The sequence below is a fragment of the Lissotriton helveticus genome, chromosome 3_1, assembly GCF_964261635.1.
Source record: "Lissotriton helveticus chromosome 3_1, aLisHel1.1, whole genome shotgun sequence".
NCBI classification, from domain to species: domain Eukaryota; kingdom Metazoa; phylum Chordata; class Amphibia; order Caudata; family Salamandridae; genus Lissotriton; species Lissotriton helveticus.
In genome coordinates, this window is record NC_136061.1 from 300,730,957 (window position 1) to 300,737,019 (window position 6,063).

A 6,063-nucleotide genomic window follows, 5' to 3' on the forward strand; every position below is an offset into this window, starting at 1 on the left:
GCTACTACGAGGTGGCGGGAGAGACAGGGACTCGTCCTCCTCTGGGGTTTCTTTTTGTAGACTAGTTAGTGAATGGGGCGACAGGCACACTGCAAGTTGGGGTGGCTGATGGGTCAGACGCAGGGGTGCAGGGAGGGGGGTAGATGCTTGGTTTTCTGGTTGGGGGCGGGGGTTGGGTGTTGGGGTTTGATTTGGTTTTACACAAGGTGCCGTATTGTTTGCTTATTGTCCGCTGGTGATGCGTCTTTCTCTGGGATGGGGTGGTGGTCACTATTGGGATGGGGGATAGGAGGTTGAGACTAATGTCATGGAACGTCAATGGTCTCGGGGACAGAATTAAAAGAGGGGTGGTTCTCCAACTACTCAAGAGAATGTCACCAGATGTGGTCCTGCTACAAGAGACACACCTTATAGAAAATTCCTGCTCAGCCATGAACAGACGAGGTTATCGTCTTGTCGCTCATTCGGCCTTCACCTCCGGGTCTCGGGGGTGAGGGTAATGATCAGAGCCTCCCTCCCCTTGGAAATTGACGAGGTGATTTATGATGACAGGGGACTTTATGCAGTAATAGTGGGCAGATGGGAGGGCAAGACCATACTTCTAATGTCTGTTTATGTCCCACCTGGTCTGCAATCGTCCACATTTGAAGATATCGGTAAAGTAATTCTGAATCTCCCGGAAGGATTCCTGATAGTGGGTGGTGACTTTAATTCGGTTGTTTGTGGGAGGGAAGATCGTTATCCACCTAGGGACCTGCCAGGATCAAAGGCTTGGCTGAGTAGGCTTATGGACACTTTGGGATTAGTAGATTGTTGGCGCTTGCTACACCCTGGGCAGACACAATACACCTTCCACTCCGGGGCACATGGCAGCCTCTCTAGGCTTGATTATGTACTGATGCCAGCGGCGCAGGCCATGATGGTTAAGGAGGTTAGACATCTGCCTCGTGGCATTTCAGATCACTACCCGCTACTCATGGTGTTGGATACTGGTGTTGGAGCAGAAGGGAGGTTAACTCCCATAAACCCATGGTACCTCCGCAACCCTAGGACCCGTGCAGCATTGGTTAAGTCTATAGAGCACTATTTACTTGAAAACTTGGGGTCAGTGTCCTCTGCTGTTTCACTTTGGGAGGCTTTCAAAACAGTTATCCGTGGGCAGGCTTTGTCGTTGATTTCCTGTGCCAAGAGGAGTAAACATGAAGAAGTAATCCGACTTGAATCCGAAATAGACGAGTTGGAAGAAGATTTGGAACATGATGTTACTCAGGAGAAATTTCATGCTCTTAGTCTCAAACAGAGTGATTATAAATCACTGGTCACTGACACTGCCAGATCCATGAGTAGAGAGCAGCAGGGGCGTTTGTATGATGTTGGGGATAAGGCAGGTAAATTGATTGCATGGCTGGACAAGAAGGAGAGAGCGAGTCGGGTGGTTCCGGTGATTGAAAGTCAGAGTGGTATGAGAGTTACTGACCCAGTGGAAATAGTGGAACGCTTCGCAGAATATTATCAGGGGGTTTATTCTCCCGTATCGGACAGACCCGAAGAGGACTGGCACTTGTTGTTGCGAGACATAGCTTTACCCCGCCTAGCTGACGAAGACAGGGAATTGATGGATGCTGTACTGACTGCTGATGAGATTGCGCTGGCGATCCGTTCAGTGCGTTCAGTCAAAGCGATGGGACCAAACGGCCTCCCCATTGAACTTTACAAACTAAGACCCGACAAGATAGCGCCATATCGCCGGGCTATGTTTCTTGAATCGCGTGATGCGGGCCTTCTCCCCCGTGATCAAAGGCTCGCAACCATTGTAGTTATCCACAAAGAGGGAAAGCCGCGAGAACATTGTACATCCAATAGGCCCATTTCACTTTTGAATGCCGAGCCTAAGATTCTGGCTAAGGTTCTGGCGAATCGCCTGATAACAGTCATTGGTTATTTAGTCCATCCTGATGAGTCCGGCTTTATTCCACATCGCAATACCACACTCAACATGCGGCGTCTCCATGGAGTCCTCGCGAGAGTGGCGTCCATACGTGAGCCGGCCATCTTGGCATCCCTGGATGCAACGATGGCCTTCGATACGGTGGAGTGGCCATACCTTTGGGCCGCGCTCGCAAAGTTTAGTTTCGGCCCGGGATTTATAAGATGGGTAAAACTGTTATACGAGGAGCCGCTGGCCCAGGGAGTGGTGAATGGCAAAGTCTCTGGCCCCTTTGTACTGGGGAGAGGCACGCGACAGGGATGCCCGTTGTCCCCTCTCCTCTTTGCTCTGGCCTTGGAACCGCTCGCTGCCTGGCTGCGTTGGCAGCCCTCGATGAGGGGTATCAGCTGGACCCCGGAGTTTGAGGATCGCATTTCGCTCTAAGCTGACGACATCCTTTTATATCTTTGTAAATCACCCCATAGCAGTGTCTGGGAGAACTATGGCCTCCTTAGTCATAGTGCATGTGAGGCATTGTTGGCATGCTGTGTGGCATGTGTAAGAGGGGGACAGGTTTGCTATGAAAGAAATGACTTATTTAGTGGAATGAGAATTTGTGGATGATTGTGTAAGAATTGGAAATGCATGGGGCTAGTGGCAGACTGTAAAATAGGAAGGGATATTTGTATTTAAAGCATATAAATAGAACGAGTGTTTGTACCAGCAATAGTCCGAAAACACCATAGAAATAGAGGAAGGACCGACATTATTATTCTATGACATATATGCCTTTGGCTGGGGTAATTTCAGCAGAGTAGATGGCTCACTGTTAGTTTGCAGGGGCTTTGAGTGAATTTTGACCAGGGTTCAAACTCCAGCTGGGGAAAATCGTTTTTTTGTTGTTTTTTTTTAATTTTATTTCTAAATTCCACAAATGAAAGCTGTGCCTTTGTAAATCACCCCCTAGCAGTATCTGGGAGAACTATGGCCTCCTTAGTCATAGTGCATGTGAGGCATTGATGGCATGCTGGGTGGCATGTGGATAGGGGGGACAGGTTTGCTATGAAAGAAATGACTTATTTAGTGGAATGAGAATTTGTGGATGATTGTGTAACAATAATAAATGCATGGGGCTAGTGGCAGACTGTATGAAAAGAAGGGCTATTTGTATTTAAAGAATGTAAATCGAGAGAAGATTTCTGGTATCTAAAGTCCAAAGACAATAGAAATAGAGGAAGGACCGACATCATTATTCTATGACATATATGCCTTTGGCTGGGGAAATTTCAGCAGAATAGATGGCTCACTGTTAGTTCACAGGGGCTTTGAGTGAGTTTTGACCAGGGTTCAAACCCCAGCTGAGGAAAATCTTTTTTATTTTTTTATTTCTAAATTCCACAAATGAAAGCTGTGCCTTTGTAAATGACCCCCTAGCAGTATCTGGGAGAACTATGGCCTCCTTAGTCATAGTGCATGTGAGGCATTGATAGCATGCTGGGTGGCATGTGGATAGGGGGGACAGGTTTGCTATGAAAGAAATCACTTATTTAGTAGAATGAAAATGTGGGGATGATTTGTAACAATAGTAAATGCATGGGGCTAGTGGCAGACTGTATGAAAGGAAGGGCTATTTGTATTTAAAGAATGTAAATCGAGAGAAGATTTCTGGTATCTAAAGTCCAAAGACAATAGAAATAGAGGAAGGACCGACATCATTATTCTATGACATACATGCCTTTGGCTGAGGAAATTTCAGCAGAATAGATGGCTCTCGGTTAGTTCACAGGGGCTTTGAGTGAGTTTTGACCAGGGTTCAAACCCCAGCTGGGGAAAATCGTTTTTTTTTGTTGTTTTTTTTTAAATTTTATTTCTAAATTCCACAAATGAAAGCTGTGCCTTTGTAAATGACCCCGTAGCAGTATCTGGGAGAACTATGGCCTCCTTAGTCATAGTGCATGTGAGGCATTGATGGCATGCTGGGTGGCATGTGGATAGGGGGGACAGGTTTGCTATGAAAGAAATGACTTATTTAGTGGAATGAGAATGTGGGGATGATTGTGTAACAATAGTAAATGCATGGGGCTAGTGGCAGACTGTATGAAAGGAAGGGCTATTTGTATTTAAAGAATGTAAATCGAGAGAAGATTTCTGGTATCTAAAGTCCAAAGACAATAGAAATAGAGGAAGGATCGACATCATTATTCTATGACATACATGCCTGTGGCTGAGGAACTTTCATCAGAGTAGATGGCTCACTGTTAGTTCACAGGGGCTTTGAGTGAGTTTTGACCAGGGTTCAAACCCCAGCTGGGGAAAATCTTTTTTTTTAATTTTTTTTATTTCTAAATTCCACAAATGAAAGCTGTGCCTTTGTAAATGACCCCCTAGCAGTATCTGGGAGAACTATGGCCTCCTTAGTCATAGTGCATGTGAGGCATTGATGGCATGCTGGGTGGCATGTGGATAGGGGGGACAGGTTTGCTATGAAAGAAATGACTTATTTAGTGGAATGAGAATGTGGGGATGATTGTGTAACAATAATAAATGCATGGGGCTAGTGGCAGACTGTATGAAAGGAAGGGCTATTTGTATTTAAAGAATGTAAATCGAGAGAAGATTTCTGGTATCTAAAGTCCAAAGACAATAGAAATAGAGGAAGGACCGACATCATTATTTTATGACATATATGCCTGTGGCAGGGAAAATTTCAGCAGAATAGATGGCTCACTGTTAGTTCACAGAGGCTTTGAGTGAGTTTTGACCAGGGTTCAAACCCCACCTCGGGAAATTATTATTTTAATTTTTTTAAACAATTTATTTATTTTAGCAGAGTCAAACATAGTCCTTTGGAAATGCTCCACTGATAATAATGAAAGACCAAGTAGAAAATCTATGGCATATGTCACATCAGATGTGGCATATGCCACATGACAGAGTGACACGTGTCACATGCCAGACTTGGGCTCCAACTCTTACTGTGCGCACAATCATATCAACGAAATGACTCCAAGAACAGTGCACAGCTTCGCACAATGCATGCCGGGCTCAAGTTGGGCCAGTGACAGCAAGGACGCCACACCTATTAAAACTCGTGTCGGGCCTCCCACTTGACGCAGCGAATAGGCGAGAGAGCAACACAAGTCAAAGGAAAGTGAAAGTTAAAAAAAGCACGCGGTCAGAGTATAGGAAAACACTTTTAATTAGTGATGCGTCTGGGAAGGAGACGTCCTCATTTTGCTTGGTTATCTGTCCAGCTATTAATGCACCATTCAGTCGTTATCTATCGTTTGCACAGGCCTGCCATGCAGCGCACACGTCACTAGGTGTCACCGTGCAGCCGCACAATAGCTGCTGCCTAATGGGATGAATTCCATTCCTAACTTTTACCAATCTTCTAGGTCTTCAACTGGGGGGTGACGGTTCCACCTCCACTCCACCCTCCGGCAGTGCTTCTGCTGACTCGATGGGAGCACTAGGTTTTTCACTGTCTCCTTAGGCAGGGGGGCAGGTTTAAGGCGATCCGGCCATATAGCCCCAGTAAACTTGGTCCTGCAAGTCGGCGTAGGTGGGCAATTACGTCACTTTTGGAAGTCCAGGGTTGACTTTCTCTCCTAGGATTTTCAACAAAACGGGCTGGACCTAAAGCCAGGTCCAAGTCTGAAAAGGGGTGTATCCCTGTGCTTACACCGGCTTGGTTGGGAGTGGAGTAGTCCCCACCCCCCTGCAGTAAAACAAACGAAAAGTAAATCACTTAAACTGTTCTGTATATAAATGATGGAAGGTCATCATAGTACCTAACCATGTCAATCCATTTCAGAGGCATCTGACCAAGGTTGCACTTTATACCTTTTTATTCCTATGAATGTTAGGGATAATTGTATTGTTCCTAGTATCCTAGGTGAGCTCCTCCAGTGAGCAAAAAGTGGCCCAGTAGCCTGTATGTGGGGTACCTGATATACTTAATCACAAATCTCCCTACCCCTCCCCTAGCAAAAGATCAAACGAGGGGAAGAATAACACATGGCCACTGAAAGATTCGCATTTGAGAGGCAAATACTGTTCCTAAATACCCAATTATGCTTACCTTCATTTATCTGCTAAGCTTCCCCTGCATGAAATTCTATTGATGTCAACGC